The sequence below is a fragment of the Papio anubis genome, chromosome X (assembly GCF_008728515.1).
Source record: "Papio anubis isolate 15944 chromosome X, Panubis1.0, whole genome shotgun sequence".
NCBI classification, from domain to species: Eukaryota; Metazoa; Chordata; class Mammalia; order Primates; family Cercopithecidae; genus Papio; species Papio anubis.
In genome coordinates this window covers 104,982,208-104,998,935 of record NC_044996.1, presented here as the reverse complement: position 1 = coordinate 104,998,935, position 16,728 = coordinate 104,982,208, and the positions used below count along the sequence as shown (strand labels likewise).

Below are 16,728 nucleotides of genomic sequence, written 5' to 3'. Positions count from 1 at the left end.
GTCTCTTTAAAAAAAAAAAGAAAAGAAAAAGAGGAAGGGGAGAAAAAGACCCTTCTAAGTAGGTTGCAGTTCTGTATTTGGCCACAAGATGGCAGTAAAAGAGTGTGCTCCACTTTCAGTCAAAAACTCATTAACAGCTAATCAAAGCAAAGCGGGTTTTTCCTGTTTCCTGCCGGTGCCTTCTCCCCTTTTCCAAGCCTCAGTGCATTTACTATTGTTCCATTCTTTTTGGTTAAAGTCATCACAAATCTGCGTTTTTGTTTGTTAACTCAGCTGTAGCCTGCAGTTCGTCTTCTAGACAACTTTCCTTGCTTCTTACAGTTAAGGATTATGTTCTTATTAACTATTATTAGAAGAATTTTCTGACTCAGAAGTTTCAGGACTTAAAGCTATAGTCTTAGTTCAATAATTGCCTGATTATGTGCTGCTCTGCTTGGAGCTTTCATTACCCGGCTTCTATTTCGCGTGTGTTTCTCCATACCCCCTCCCTCAGGACTCTGTACACAGCTTTATCTGAAAAACCAGCCTCGACCCCTATCTGTCCGGGAGAGATATGGTTCCATCTGGTTTTGCTGGGGCCCTGCGAAGGCTGAATTACTCCTATGTTAACCATAACAAAAAAGGGCAACTTGCCTAAGAAAAACAATGACAGAAGTAGAAGAGTCAGCCTTGCTGGATCCCATCCTTCATTTTCCAAGCTGGTTTTGGACACTATTGTCCCCTTCTCTCCCACCCGCCCCCCAAGATTTTGACGGCCCTGTAGTCCAACACTATTCGCTCATTCAGAGCACATCCCCCAGAAAGCATGGGGCAGCCACCACAACTGATCACCTTCCTAACCTCTTTTGAGAGTGTTGCCGTCACTGAGGGCCCTTGACCTGAACATGTACTTGGCATATAAGCAGGGCCTCTTGCTGGGAAACCATGCCAAAAATGAGAGGCAAAGGACACAAGAGCAACCATGCTGCTTTGCTGAGTGTACAGGCACAGGAGCTCCTGCCTCTCCAGCAGTTGAGACGACCATGTTTGTTTTGATGAGTCGTGTTTGCCATCTTAGATTGATGACACTGCTGGCTGAGGTTAGAGAGCCATCTGCATAAGAGGACATAGCAAAGCTCACTGGCCCACACAGCAGATCTTGGCTGCATCCTTAGTAATCTTCCCATGATCCTTGACTGCTCCAGGATTGACACGTCCAGTGAGACAATGGGCACTTTTGCAAAGAGGAGCAGAATTAGAAAGCTCACAGTCTGTTTCCTTTGCAAAGTGCCCTCCTGGCTCCAGATCCTGATTATTCTGGTTTGTCTTTGTATAAATGTCCTGCTCTGAACAACAGCTTGGATCCTCTGGTTGGGCAGAATGGGAGAATCAGTGCTGGACAAGGAGTTAGGGGACCCAGATTCAGATGCCAGCTGTGTCCCTTCTTTTGGAATGAAGGACTTCTTCCCTTAGCTTCAAAGAATGCCACCAGAAGACACCCTTCCCCCATCCCCATCAGGCCCTTAGCTATGGCCATGGCCACGGCCACATCTTTTCCCAGGATAGCCCATGTCTGATGACTGATTGACAAGGGGGAATTAAGGCTCAGCCCTCTTATCCCATCTTGGGACGGCTCCAAGGGTCATTCAATCTTTCAACCTCCCGATAGAGTGAGCTAAGACTTCCCTAAAGACTGCATCAGCCGGGCGCGGTGGCTCAAGCCTGTAATCCCAGCACTTTGGGAGGCCGAGGCGGGTGGATCACGAGGTCAGGAGATCGAGACTATCCTGGCTAACATGGTGAAACCCCGTCTCTACTAAAAATACAAAAAACTAGCCAGGTGTGGTGGCGGGCGCCTGTAGTCTCAGCTACTTGGGAGGCTGAGGCGGGAGAATGGCGTGAACCCGGGAGGCGGAGCTTGCAGTGAGCCGAGATCACGCCACTGCACTCCAGCCTGGGAGCACAGCGAGACTCCGTCTCAAAAAAAAAAAAAAAAAAAAAACAAAACAAAAAACAAACAAACAAACAAAAAAAGACTGCATCATAGCTCAAGTTCTCCTTCTGCCCACTCTTGCTTTCTTCTCTTCCCTTCCTCAGTCATGGATCCCACAGGCGCTCCCTAATAAACCTCCCGCACACTAAAGTCCACCTCAGAGTCCTGCTTCCCGGAAAGCCCAGTGTGCAACAGGGACCCTGAGAAAGTTCAGTACCTTTTCTGAACTGTCAGGAGGTTGTCCAAGAGCCACAGAGCTATGTTTTGTGCTACCCCTCTTTGTGGTCATTTTCTCTCAGCTGCTCACTATAAATTCCACCAGCTCTTGGCAACTAGACCCACCAAGGAACCCAAAAAGACCCGAGAACCCAGTCACAAAGATGTATGCAAGCCGGAAGTGGCTGCTCACCATGGCAGGCTAGCAGGTGGTGCTGGGACACGGTCTGTAGTTCTCGACTCCAATCCAAACAGCATGGCTGTATTTGGTTTTCAAGCCCATTTGCTGCTTAATTCTAAGGAATAATTTCCTCACTCAGTTCCTTCAACCTGGAGACAGGCCTGGGAGGTTGTCCACTGGGCTGCTTTATCCCAGCATTGGCCTTTTCTACCTCTCTTCCTATAGAGCAGCGCTGCCCAATAGACATAGAATTCAAGCCACATATGTAATCTCCAATACTAATAGCCATATACACAAAAATAAAAAGAAACAGGTGAAATTGACCAAAACAATATACTTTACTTAACCCAATGTGTCCAAAATAGGATCATTTCAATATGTGATCAGCATGAAAATAAGGTATTTTTAATTCTTTTTGTTCATACTGTCTTTAACATCTGGTGTGTCTGACATAGTACTTCTCAGATTGAACTAGTCACATTGCACATTCTATTGGACTAATCACAATACAGTTTAGGTGACGGTATTGGACAGAGCTTGCATAGATTATACATCAAGAGAGTTGCAGAACTGGGCAAATGAGAATCTAGGATTTTGTAGCAGAGTGCTTTGGTTTCTAAGGCTGATGAGTTTGAAGCCTCAACTCATAAGTTTTTGCTGACCCTTGTATCTCATTTTTCCATAAATTTAGGATGGGCCAGGTGCAGTGACTCAACCCTGTAATCCCAGCCATTTGGGAGGCCAAGGCAGGCAGATCACTTGAGCCCAGGAGTTCGAGACCAACCTGGGCAACCTGGCAAAACTCCATCTCTACAAAAAATTCAAAAATTAGCCAAGTGTGGTGGTGCATGCCTATAGTCCCAGCTGCTAGGAAGGCTGAGGTGGGAGGATCGCTTTGAGCCCAAGAGGTTAAGGCTGCAGAGTTGTGATTGTGCTACTGCACTCCAGCCTGGGCAACAGAGCAAGACCCTATCTAAAAAAAAAAAAAAAAAGGATAATATAAGGATAATATTCTACCTGCCTCATAATATAGGTGTGAAGATATATCTAAGAAGATAATGCCCCTAAAGCAACAATGACATCACAGGTTATCCAAAAACAATGGCTTTCGTACTGACTTCCCGCAACCCCAAGGCCTACCAGCAGCTAGCAACATTAGCCAGCACTGAGGCTTGTAATGTTTGAAAGCAATACCAAAGACACGTTTATTTAGAGTTGCATTTGTGTGCCTCTTGCAAAGTCGTGACCAATTTTCTAATCCCGACCAGGAAAGGAAGCGTTTGGAGCGAGGTATAATGCTACGTGTTCTTTTAGAATGTAAAACGTTTAATTAGATGCCAAGAATTGAAAATCTTGATTCAGAGCCCGAAATGGCTAATAAGGTTTTATTGTTGCTATTACTTAGAGTTTTTATAGAACTTTAGGCTTGCAAAGTGCTTTTCAATCACTTGAGAGAATCTAAGTTTGTTAACAGCGAGATGAAAAAATGTTCCATTCATCAGGAGAGACAACATACATAATATTTTAAGTATTTAAGAATTACGACCCTGCTGTGAGAACAACTAAAATTACTTCTACGTGGATACAAGAGATTCTAGTTATAGACATAGGACATTAATGCAGATACCAGTGTTATTACCCTGCTGAGTCTGCAAGGGCGAACTTTTGCAAGTCAGGAAATAGGAAAGTTTCTAAAACAAACATTAGCTGGCTCTAGTTACATATACAGAGCTTTTTGCCCACATGTGATTTTTGAACATTTTTCTAAAGGGGCCCTTAAGGTTTTATAGGTGATCATATTAAAAAGTCATACATAGTTCCAAAATGGCATAATTTGTGGCTCTGGGTCACCGAAATCTCCCAGGATTCTGCTGTTGGGCCTTCTGCAATGGGAGACAAATTTGTACCAATTCCTCTATACATATTATCAGTGGGGCAGCGTTGGCTGGAAAGCATGTGAAAAGCCAATTTCTCCTTCCCCTGTATACCCAAGGCGAATTCAGGGCCTCTAGCCTGTTGGATGTATCAATTAGCTTCTGCTATGACTCAACTCAGAGCATACAACAGTGAGTGTTGGTGGATCTGGATGGTTGGTTAGGTGGCTCTCCTGATCTCGGCTGAACTTGCTCACATGTTTGGGCGGCAGCTGATGGATGGCTAATCAAGCTTCAACTCAGCTTTGCCCTAAATGTTTCTCATCATCCAGCAGGCTAGCCAGGACATACTCTCATGGAGATGGAGCCGGGTATGGTGGTGCACGCCTGTAGTCCCACCTACTCCAGAGGCTGAGGCAGGAGGATCCTTGAGGCCAGGATGTTGAGGCTGCGGTGAGCCGTGATCGTGCCACTGCACTCCAGCCCTGGAAGACAGAGCAAGATCCTGTCTCTTTAAATCAATAGATAAAAAATTTAAAAATATCGTTGAGATGGCAGGGGCCTAAGAGAGAGCAAGCTCCAATGTATGAGCCACTTTGAGCCTCTGGGTCATGCCTGCTGATAGCCCATTGGCCAAAGCAAAACACGTGCCTGAGACAATGTCCAGAGCTGGGTTAGATCAACGCGTCTGCTGTGGGAAGGCACTGCAGAGTCACGTGACAAAGGGCACAGATGAAAGGAGGGGTGAGACTCATGGTCATCCACACATACTGCCGTGGGTCGGGATAAATTAGAATCATTTTCACCAGGCACAGTGGCTCACGCCTGTAATCCCAGCATTTTGGAAGAAGAGAGTGGGTAGATCATTTGAGTCCAGGAGTTCAAGATCAGCCTGGGCAGCACAGCAAAACCCCCGTCTCTAAAAAAATTACAAAAACTAGCCAGTCATGGTGTTGCGTGCCTGTAGTCCCAGCTACTGGGGAGGCTGAAGCAGGAGGATCACGGCTCTCGGGACGTCGAGGGTGTAGTGAGCCATGATTGTGCGACTGCACTTTAGCCTGGGTGACAGAGTGAGACCCCATCTCCAAAAAAAAAAAAGAATCCTTTTCTTGAAAAGGAAAGATGCATTATCGACATGTGCATCCATTTTGACTGAGAGAAAAGGTTCCCTGGTAACACCAAGCCAAAGCCAAGCCACTACTCTCTGCCCTCACCTCTCAAAACAGTTAATAGGCCAAAGATCAAGGGAAACTTTTCCCCAGCTTTATCAAAGTATGATTGACAAATAAACCTTGTATTTATTTAAGGTGTACAACATGTTTTTGTTGTTGTTGTTGTTGTTGTTTTTTATTTTTATTTTTTTGAGACGGAGTCTCTCTCTGTCGCCCAGGCTGCAGTGCAGTAGCGTGATCTCGGCTCACTGCTGTAAGCTTCACCTCCCAGGATCACACCATTCTCCTGCCTCAGCCTCAGTCTCCCGAGTAGCTGGGACTACAGGCACCCGCCACCACGCCCAGCTAATTTTTTGTATTTTTAGTAGAGATGGGGCTTCACCATATCAACCAGGATGGTCTTGATCTCCTGACCTTGTGATCCACCCATCTCGGCCTTCCAAAGTGCTGGGATTACAGGTATGAGCCACCACACCCGGCCAACATGATGTTTTGATGTAAGTATACATTGTGAAATGATCTCCCTAATCAAGCTCTATTCATTACCTCACATATTTACCCTTTTTTGTGAAAACACTTAAAAGATCTCTATTAGTGGCCGGGCACAGTGGCTCATACCTGTAATCCCAGCACTTTGGGAGGCTGAGGCGGGCAGATCTCCTGAGGTCAGAAGTTCGAGACCATTCTGGCTAACATGGTGAAACCCTGTCTCTTCTAAAAATACAAAAAATTAGCCGGGCGTGGTGGCACGTGCTTGTAATCCGAGCTACTCGGGAGGCTGAGGCAGGAGAATCGCTTGAACCTGGGAGATGGAGGTAGCAGTGAGCCAAGATCACACCACTGCACTCCAGCCTGAGCAACAGAGCAAGACTCCATCTCAAAAAAAACAAAAACAAAAACAAAAAAAATTGTAGACAGGGGTCTCACTGTGTTGCCCAGGCTGGTCTCAAACTCCTGGCCTCAAGCCATCCACTTGCCTCAGCCTCCCAAAGTGCTAGGATTATAGGTGTGAGCCACCATGCCTAACCAAGAATGCTTTTCAAGTGAGCCCCTTCCTAAACAACACTAGCCCACAGCCACCTCCTGCCTGCCTCCTTGGAGTGGCCTCCACTTAAAACCCTAAGCACCCTGCAGAATTCAGCCTCAGAAAGCAGGAGGTCAGGAGTTGCAGGCCTCAGTAGCCACGCCTTGGCTGTGTTTGGGCGGCTGCCACGCATGCTGGGAAGAGATTCTGCTCTCTGCCATTCGGCCGCGCATCAGCTGGCCCCGCGCCAGGCCCACACTCAGGCCCGTCTGTCAGGGTGGCACCTGGCCCTCTCGCAGAAGCAGATGGTTTCCATTGATCTTTCCTTGCTAGTCTTTTCTGCATTAACACTCCAAACCAGCCCAGCTTAATCCTGGAACTTAATGGAATCCTCACATGTTCTAGTTTCCTGTATGTTTTCCCCGGTAGCCAAATTGTTTTTCTTTCTTCTTTTTTTCTAAAGTTTTTACTTTTCTGCAATAGTAGGATTACAAATGGATTTGTATATACAGAGGGAAAAATCAATAGCTCGTATTTTCGAGGACAAAATGTAACCTCACAGCAAAGCAAAGACAATTGTGAAAAAAATCATTTGTTTTTCCATTTCATGGGTCGTGACATACAGCTCACCTCACATCCCTAGACCAAACCGACCTTCACCTCCCTGGAGGCAGGAGGCTCGGCCTAACGAAACCTTTCAGGATGAGAGAGAAATAGGAAGGCCTATCCTTTCCTTTGCAGTGGCCCAGAGATCAATATGGATTGAAAAGTTTTGTTTTTATAGAAAAGGCATGGGACCGGGAGCGGTGGCTCATGCCTGTAATCCCAGCACTTTGGGAGGCTAAGGTGGGAGGATCACCTGAGGTCAAGTGTTCAAGACCAGCCCCACCAACATGGAGAAACCCTGTCTCTACTAAAAATACAAAAAAATAGCCAGGCGTGGTGGCACGAGCCTGTAATCCCAGCTACTTGGAAGGCTGAGGCAGGAGAATCGCTTGAACCCAGGAGGTGGAGGTTTCGGTGAGCCGAGATTGTGCCATTGCACTCCAGCCTGGGCAACAAGAGTGAAACTCTGTCTCAAAAAGAGAAAAAGAAAAAGAAAAGGCATGATGTTACATGCCTTCAGATGTTACAGATGTTCCAAAGGCAAAACAGCACGGCTACCCTGAGGTTCCAGCTTGGGAAGAGACAAATAGCTCTGGTGACCTGGCCCGGGGAGAGCAGGGCACCTCCCCCAGTGCCTGGGCCGGCTGATCTCTGCCTGCAACCCAGCTTCATGCAGGTTTAGCTTTGGCTAGCGAGGCTGCCCAGCAGCACCTAGCAATGTGCAAATCACAGCCTTGGTTGGGCACTCCTTCTGCTGTGTGCCTGAGATGCCAGCGTTAGAGTAAATAAAAGGGGAGGAAGGGCTGGGCACGGTGACTCACGCCTGTAATCCCAGCACTTTGGGAGGCAGAGGGAGGCAGATCACCTGAGGTCAGGACCAGCCTGGCCAACATGGTGAAACCCCGTCTTTAATAAAAATACAAAAATTAGCTGGGCGTGGTGGTGCACGCCTGTAATCCCAGCTACTCAGGAGGCTGAGGCAGGAAAATCACTTGAACCCGGGAGGCGGAGGTTGCAGTGAGCTGAGATCGCACCACTGCACTCTAGCCTCAGGCAACAGAATGAGACTTCGTCTCAGAAAAAAAAAGGGAGGTTGGTGGGGAAGACCTAGGAGCAAATACTTCAGTATGCACAGACTGGCTCTGGCCAATAGAAATATACTGCAAGCCACAGGTGTGATTCGAAATTTTCTAGTAGCCTTTTTTTTTTTTTTGGATACAGGGTCCCCCTCTGTCACCCAGGCTGGAGTGTGCAGTGATCAAGGCTCACTGCAGCCTCGACCCCCAAGCCTCAAGCAACCCTCCCACCTCAGCCTCCCAAGTAGCTGGAACTACAGGCTCATGCCACTGTGGCTGACTAGTTTTAATATTTTTTGTAGAGACAGGGTTTCACTATGTTGCCCAGGCTGGTCTTGAACTCCTGGGCTCAAGCGATCCTCCTCACCTAGGCCTCCCAAAGTGTTGGAATTACAGGCGTGAGCCACCATGCCTGGCATATTTTTCTAAAGTAAAAAGGAACAGGTGAAAATAATTTTAATAACATATTTTATTTAACTCAGTACATCCAAAATATTATCATTTCAACATGTAATCCATGTGAACTGTTATTAATGAAACATTTTACATTCTGCTTTTTGTACTGTCTTTGAAATTCAGTGTGTATTTTATATTTACAGTACATCTCAATTTGGAAGAGCTGAAAGCTTGATAACCACATGTGGCTAGTGGCCGCTCTATTGGATAGCACATGCCTGGGGTTTTTCTGGAAGGGGACTCAAGAAAGTTTTAACAGAGGTTGCCTCTCAGGAAGAAAACTAAGAGAAACTAGGGGAGAAGAGATGATAAGGTTACTTTTAACCATAAAGGCTTTTATATCGCTTGAATTATGTGCCAAGTATATGGGTCGCATATTAAAAAACACACACACCCTGATTTTTTCTGAATGATATATTCAGTGTTGGCAAGGAATAGGAAAACAGGCATGGTCCTACACTCTTGGCAAGAATGTGTGCCGATCCCATCATTCTGGAGGGGAAATTGGCACAATTCTATGTCTAGAAACGTAGTCTAAAGAAAGGAATCAGCCGGGCACAGTGGCTCACGCCTGTAATTCCAGCACTTTGGGAGGCCGATGTGAGCAGATCACTTGAGCCCAGTTTGAGATCAGCCTGGGCAATATAGCAAGACCTCGTCTCTAAAAAAGAAAAGAAAAGAAGAGAGAATGACTCGACAAGAGAAGCCAGTATGTTATGAAAAAGGATGCTCACCTCAGCATCTTAGTTCCTACTGGAACACTGAAAACATCCTGAGTGTCATAAACCGATGTGCAGTGAAACTGCACCCTCTGGAGGGGGTGCCTTCTAAAGACAGGCGATCAGAGATTGAAATCACCAATAGTCAAAACTGCCTTTGAAAATACACAGGACAGCGACATAGCAGAGACTCAACACTAAATTCTACACAGCAAGGTCACTGTTTCTCAGAGTGAGTCCCAGATGCAGTAATTTGCTCACATGTAGGGGCCATACTGTGTGAGAAGTATGTACCCTAGACACTAGTATCACTCGGCAAGATTGGAGAGAGACATTTGAATTGAAAGCAACGGAGGAAATAGAAGATCTGTGGCTTCCATCTCATGTTCATTCCTTGAGTGAACTGGTGGGCAAAATCACCCCTATTATTTCAACTGTTTTCTCTTGCTCTGCAAAGTGTATACAGTGCAAATGACATATTTTAAAGGGTCAGATGATGTGACTCTGCTGCATATTGACCTGTGACTATGAAGAAAACAGATGGAAAGGTATGCTCCCAAACATTATGTGTTTTAACAAATTATTTTTTCTTTTGTCTTTTTGTTTTCATGTGCATACATTTATCTGTATTTTTACATTTTTCTCCAATGACCAGCCTGAGAGTGTATTTTGTCTTACTTCTGGAATATAAAAATAATTGTTTTAAGTCAGTGCTTACCCCCCACAAGGTAGTCCACCAAGGCCAGAAGGGTTACAGGTTCCTCTGGATCCCCCAGGGCCTCCTAAAAAAGGAAAATGGTATGTTCTCTCCTGTAAGCCCAGGGTACATTCTATTTACCATCACAGCCAAAGGGACTTGGGAGGCATCAAAGATGGTGCTGGTGCTTTCAGAAACTGCAGTCCTGCTGTGGCCCCCTGAAGACAGCAGCTCCCCTGCCCTAACCCGATGCCACTACCCCCTGGGGTTCAAAAAATACGAGAAACATCTCCCGCAGGGATAGCTTCCCATTCTGGGGACCCAGCTACCTCATCCCTTCCCCTGGGGGCTTCTGTCACCATCCCATCGATTGCCATGCCACACACGGAGCTAGCACAGCTGAACTACAGCTGAACTACAGCTGAACTACACAGCAGGATAGACTTCAGTAAACAAAGGACACCTTTCAGAGGAACAAGCAGAGCCTCAAAACACTCAGTTAGGTGCAGGTTGAAAGTGTGAAGCAATCTCTTGCAGCAACTAGCTGCCATTTCCAGTCAGCAAGCTCTCTGAACATGCTAATGAGCATCACTCCCAGGTACCCGCGGCTCACCTGAAGCATATAGCATCTCACTGAATGTGCAGAGTGAGCCTCCAGCGGGTCGTCGTCACTTTTTTTTTTTTTTTTTTTTTTTGACGAGGTCTCACTGTCACCCAGGCTGGAGTGCAGTGGCGCGATCTCGGCTCACTGCAACCTCCACCTCTCGGGTTCAAGCTATTCTCATGTGTCAGCCTCCTGAGTAGATGGGACTACAGGCATGCACCATCACGACTGGCTAATTTTTATATTTTTAGTAGACACAGGACTTCACCATGTTGGCCAGGATGGTCTTGAACTCCTGACCTCCAAGTGATCCACGTGCCTTAGCCTCCCAAAGTGCTGGGATTACAGGCATGAGCCACTGTGCCTGGCTCCCTTGTCTCTCTCTCTTTTTCTTTCTTTCCTTTCTTTCTTTCTTTCTTTCTTTCTTTCTTTCTTTCTTTCTTTCTTTCTTTCTTTCTTTCTTTCTTTTTTCTTTCTTTCTTTTTTCTTTCTTTTCTTTCTTTTTCTTTCCTCCTTTCTTCCTTTCTCTCTTTCTTTCTCTCTCTTTCTCTTTCTTTCTCTTTCTTTCTTTCTCTCTTTCTTTTTCTTTCTTTCTTTATTCTTTCTTTCTTTTTTTTGTGACAAGATCTCACTCTGTCACCCAAGCTGGAGTGCAGTGGCCCAATTATGGCTTACTGCAGCCTCCACCTTCTGGGCTCAAGGGATCCCCCCAGTTCAGCCCCCTGGTAGCTGGGACTATAGACCTCAGCATCTCAAACAGCTGGGATTACAGGTGTGTGCCACCACACCCAGCTAATTTTTTTAAAAATATATTTTGTAGAGATGGGGGTCTCACTATGTTTCCCAGGCTGGTCTCAAATTCCTGGGCTCAAGTGATCCTCCCACCTCAGCCTCCCAAAGTGTTGGTATTACAAGGTGAGCCACTGCACCCGGCTGAGATGCCCCTTTTCACTTCTCAGGTTTGTGTGTGTGTGTGTGTGTGTGTTATGAGGTGGGGTCTCGCTCTGTCACCCAGGTTGCAGTGCAGCGGCACAATCACAGCTCACTGCTGCCTTGACTTCCTGGACTCAAGTGATCCTCCCACTTCAGCCCCCCAGTAGCTGGGACTATAGGCATGCACCACCACACCCAGGTAATTTTTGCATTTTTTGTATAGACAGAGTTTTACCATGTTGCCTAGGGTACACTTCGTGGCTTTTTATGCCCCCTCTTCACCTCCCACCAGCCACACAGGGCAGGAGTTAGTGGGCCACTCATTCTTGTAGCCTATCCAGAGGTGAGTGACACGGAAGACAACCCACACAGGCAAGCAGCAGGCCAAATCGTACCCCTCACCCTTCCTTAGGGGAGGGCTGTTCATTTGTTCTTTCTTTCTTTTTCTCTTTCTTTCTCTCTCTCTCTGTCTCTCTCTCTTTCTTTCTTTCTTTCGATGGAGTTTCACTCTTGTTACCCAGGCTAGAGTGCAATGGTGTGATCTCGGCTCACTGCAACCTCCACCTCCCGGGGTCAAGCAATTCTCCTGCCTCAGCCTTCCAAGTAGCTGGGACTATGGGCATGTGCCACCACGCCCAACTAATTTTTGTATTTTTAGTAGACACGGGATTTCACCATGTTGGTCAGGCTGGTCTCGAACTCCTGACCTCAGGTGATCCACCCGCCTCAGCCTCCCAAAGTGCTGGGATTACAGGTGTGAGCCACTGCACCCGACCCTGAGACCTGTTATTTCATATGGAGAGAGTAGGATTCTGGGATCCAAATGCACACAGCAGTGGCTTGGGAACAGCGGTCTTACTGGCTGGAGATTGGACAGAAATGAGTGGGTTGGGGGAAGGGCATTGATGTAGGAGCTGAGGGACAAAGGAAACAGGAGAAGAGGCAGAAATGGGTTAGTGATGGACAGGGATGGCAGCAGCCTTTGTCAGAATCCCACTTGTCCAGCCAAGTGTATTAGTCTGCTGGAACAAAGGACCACACACTGTCTGGCTTCACCATCAGAAGTGTATTATCTCGGTTCTGGAGGCTGGGAGTCAAGCTCGAGGTGTCAGCAGGGTTGGTTCCTCCTGAGGGCTATGAGTGGAATCTGTTCCATGCCTCTTCCCTAGTTTCTGGTGGTTTGCTGGCAGTCTTGGGGGTTCCTTACCTTGCAGAAGCATCATCCCTTCTCATGGTGTTCTCCCTATATGCATGCCTGTGTCCAAATTTCTCCCTCTTATAAGGACACCAGTCACATTCGGAGGTACTGGGGATTAGCGTGCTAACATAGTAGGTTGGTGCAAAATTAATTGTGGTTTTTGCCATTACTTTCAGTGGCAAATACCACAGTTACTTTTGCACCTTTGCACCAACCTAATATATTTTGGTGGGATATATTAACACCTACTGATTCCAAACTTAGAGTGTGGGTGTCCCTGGCTTTCGTCTACACCACATGCCTGGCAATCTTCTTCTGGTAACAGCACTCCTCTTCCTTTAGAATGAATCCTCCAGGCTGGGCACAGTGACTCACCCCTGTAATCCCAACAGAGGGAGGTAAGGGCGGGAGGATACTTTACACCCAGGAGTTCAAGGCTTGCCTGGGCAACATAGTGAGACCCTGTTCTTCAACAAAAAGGAAAAACAAAAACAAAAAACAAAAAACAAATTTAGAATGAATCTTTTATTTCCATACTGCTGCCAATAACATGACCCCATCTTCCCATTATATGGATGGGCACGTGACCCAAGCTGGCCAATCAAAGTCTCTCTCAGTCTCTCTAGGTTCTGTAATTACTTAAATACTTCTAATGTGTGGATGGGGAAGGAGACTAGGCCTGTTTCTGAAAATTGAACCAGGCTCAGTCTGCTCCCAGTGTTTGCTCTTAGGGAAGTCCTCTACAATGACATGCCTGGATTTTTAGAAGTCCAGGGTTACTATGGCTGGGGAAGCAGCCTAGTGTTGAAGCTTGAACCCCAACCTCCTCATTAACCAACTGATTCGGTTTTGCATGTTGCAGTTTTCTCATCTATAAAATGTAATAACAACAATGATATTTCTCTCAGTGCATTCCTACAAGGATCATATATGTGAGAATATGTAGGAATATTCTATACACATATTTATCATTTTTAGAAAGGTACACATTTAGGAATAGCGGAGACAAAGAGTAAGAATTTGTCCATATCAGGCCAGGTGCAGTGGCTCATGCCTGTAATTCCAGCACTTTGGGAGGCCAAGGCAGGTCGATCACCTGTGGTCAGGAGTTCAAGACTAGCCTGGCCAACATGGTGAAACTCTGTCTCTACTAAATATACAAAAATTAACCGGGTGTGGTGGCGCACACCTGTAATTCCACCTACTTAGGAGACTGAGGCAGGAGAATCATTTGAACCCAGGAGGTCAAGGTTGCAGTGAGCTGAGATCCAGCCTGGGTGACAGTGTGCGAGTCTGTCTCAAAAAAAAAAAAAAAAAGAATTTGTCCGTATCTAAGCAGTCCTGGCTTTGAGATCTTGCATCATGCCTTGCTGCCACCCTGCTCCCCTCCATCTTGCAGCTAGGCAGGTTCATATGATTGATCCTGCCCACTGGTTTGTGATCTGAAATGACACGTGTCACTTCCCAGCTCAGAATCAGTGTGGGACTGCACAAGGGCATGAATGCGGGGATTGGAGGGTTAGGCTCGTTAGGGGACGCCAAGGCTTGTTAGGGGATGCCAATTGGCAGTCTACCACAATGGTCAGAAATTCATTCATTCATTCATTTATTCATACATTCATTGGCTCATCAAAAATTTTTTGAGCACCTTTATCAGCCCAGCACTGTGCTAGGCTCTGGAAATACAAAGATGACTAAGCAAGGTCATGGCCCTCAAGGGGCTCCACATGTCATAGGGGAGTAGATGCAAGCAAATAATGGTAATGTAATATTATTTTCGGCCTGAGTACAGGGGACTTAGTTGATGGTATGTGACAAGGTGGGGCTCCCTAGGCCCCTCCATTTCCGGGAGCCTGGGTGGAAACACTGGGGAGGGGAGATTCTCAGTGTGGTGAGGACTGAGTGCGGCAGGGACTCCCCAGCAGCTGAGGGCCTCTCTTCCTCTCGTGCTCTCGCTGGGGCTGGTGGTCCAGGGGTCTTACTCCTTGGAGGCCATGTGGACCATGAGGTCCACCACCCTGTTGCTACAGCCAAATTTATTGTCATACTAGGAAATGAGCTTGACAAACTGGTCGTCGAGGGCAATGCCAGCCCCAGCAGCAAAGGCAGAAGAGTGAGTATCCCTGTTAAAGTCAGAGGAGACAACGTGGTGCTCAGTGTAGCCCAGGATGCCCTTGAGGGGGTCCTCCGACGCCTGCTTCACCACCTTCTTGATGTCATCACATTTGGCAGGTTTCTCCAGACTACATGTCAGGTCCATGACTGACACATTGGTGCTGGGGACAGGGAAGGACATGCCAGTGAGTTTCCCATTCAGCTAGGGGCTGACCTTGCCCACAGCCTCGACAGTGCCAGTAGATGCAGGGACGACGTTCTGAAGAGCCCCGTGGCCGTCATGCCACAGTTTCCCAAAGGGGCCATCCATGGTCTTCTGAGTGGCAGTGATGGCTTGGACAGTGGTCATGAGTCCTTCCATGATACCAAAGTTGTCATGAATGACCTCGGCCAGCGGGGTGAAGCAGTTAGTGGTGCAGGAAGCATTGCTGACCTTCTCAGGGCTGTTTCCATACTTTTCAGGGTTCTTGCCCATCACAAGTCAGCAGAAGGGGCAGAGATGGTGACTTTTTTGTCTCCCCGCTCTAAGTAAGCCCCAGCCTTCTCCATGGTAGTGAAGACACTGGTGGATTCCACAACATAATCAGCGCCAGCATCACCCCATTTGACTTTGGTGGGATCTCGCTCCTGGGAAGATGGTGATGGGATTTCTACTGATGACAAACTTCCCATTCTCAGCCTTGATGGTGCTGTGGAATTTGCCGTGGGTGGAATCATACTAGAACATGTAGACCATATAGTTGAGGTCAGTGAAGGGGTCATCAATGGCAACAATATCCACTATGCCAGAGTTAAAAGCAGCTCTAGTGACCAGGCACCCAATACAGCCAAACCCATTTACTCTGGCCTTCACTTTCACCATGGTGTCTCAGGGATGTGGCTGGCACTGCAGGAGAATATGCAGCTGTCTGCTGAGTAGGAGGAGCAGACAGCTGGTAATGTAGTATGTTAGTTCCTATGAAAGAGGGGAGCACTGTCTGGAGGAGTCTAGAGAGTCTTCCTAGAGGGGGAATATATGAGCTTGCTCTTGAAGGGCAAGTAAATGATTGCCAAGAAGAAAGGGAACAGAAGAACTTCTCAGGCAGAAAAAACCACACCTATGAGGACACCAAATATTACAGAGGGAGTGGAGAGAGGTTTGCAGTGGCTGGAGTATAGGGTGTGTAGAGTGTGAATGTCATGCCAAAGTGTTGTGATTTGATGCTGAAGCCTGGGGAACCAAAGATGGCTTTTCAACAGAGAAGTAGGATGAGAAGTCTTTCTAGGAGAATGACTGTTGAGAGGTTGGAAGATGAAGTGGCTGGGGAAATATTGGAGGCAGACCAAGTAGAAGGCCACTACACAAGTCCTGGACGTGACAATGAGGCTCCAACCAGGGCACAGGGGTGAGGATTGGGGCAAGAGGCCAGATTCAAACAGAATTTCTGGGGTATAACGGATGAGATATTGGAATGGGAGCCTGAGGATGACTAATTCTGGATGACTGGCCTGAGACCTTTAGACAGGGCCTAGAGTGGAGAACCCCAGTCTATTAGGCCTCTTTAGCTTGATGGAAGTATTTGTTTGTTCTAATTATCTGCTTCCGAAATAGCTTTTTAAAAAAATTTATTTATTTATGTATTTATTTTTTGAGACAGAGTCTCACTCTGTTGCCCAGGCTAGAGTGCAGTGGTATGATCTTGGTTCACTGCAACCTCTACCTCCTGGGTTCAAGTGATTTTCCTGCCTCAGCCTCCCGAGTAGCTGGGATTACAGGCACCTGCCAACATGCCCGGCTAATTTTTGTATTTTTAGTAGAGACGGGGTTTCACCATTTTGGCCAGCCTTGTCTTGAACTCCTGACCCCAAGAGATCTGCCCGCCTCGGCTTCCCAGAGTGCTGGGAT

General features: G+C 47.0%; 2 pseudogenes; both read right to left on the bottom strand.

Moving 5' to 3' along the window:
• Window positions 1-14,706: 14,706 nt before the first annotated feature.
• LOC116271793 lies at window positions 14,707-15,054 on the bottom strand (annotated as a pseudogene).
• On the bottom strand, window positions 14,707-16,515 carry LOC101021036 (annotated as a pseudogene).
• Window positions 16,516-16,728: the final 213 nt, after the last annotated feature.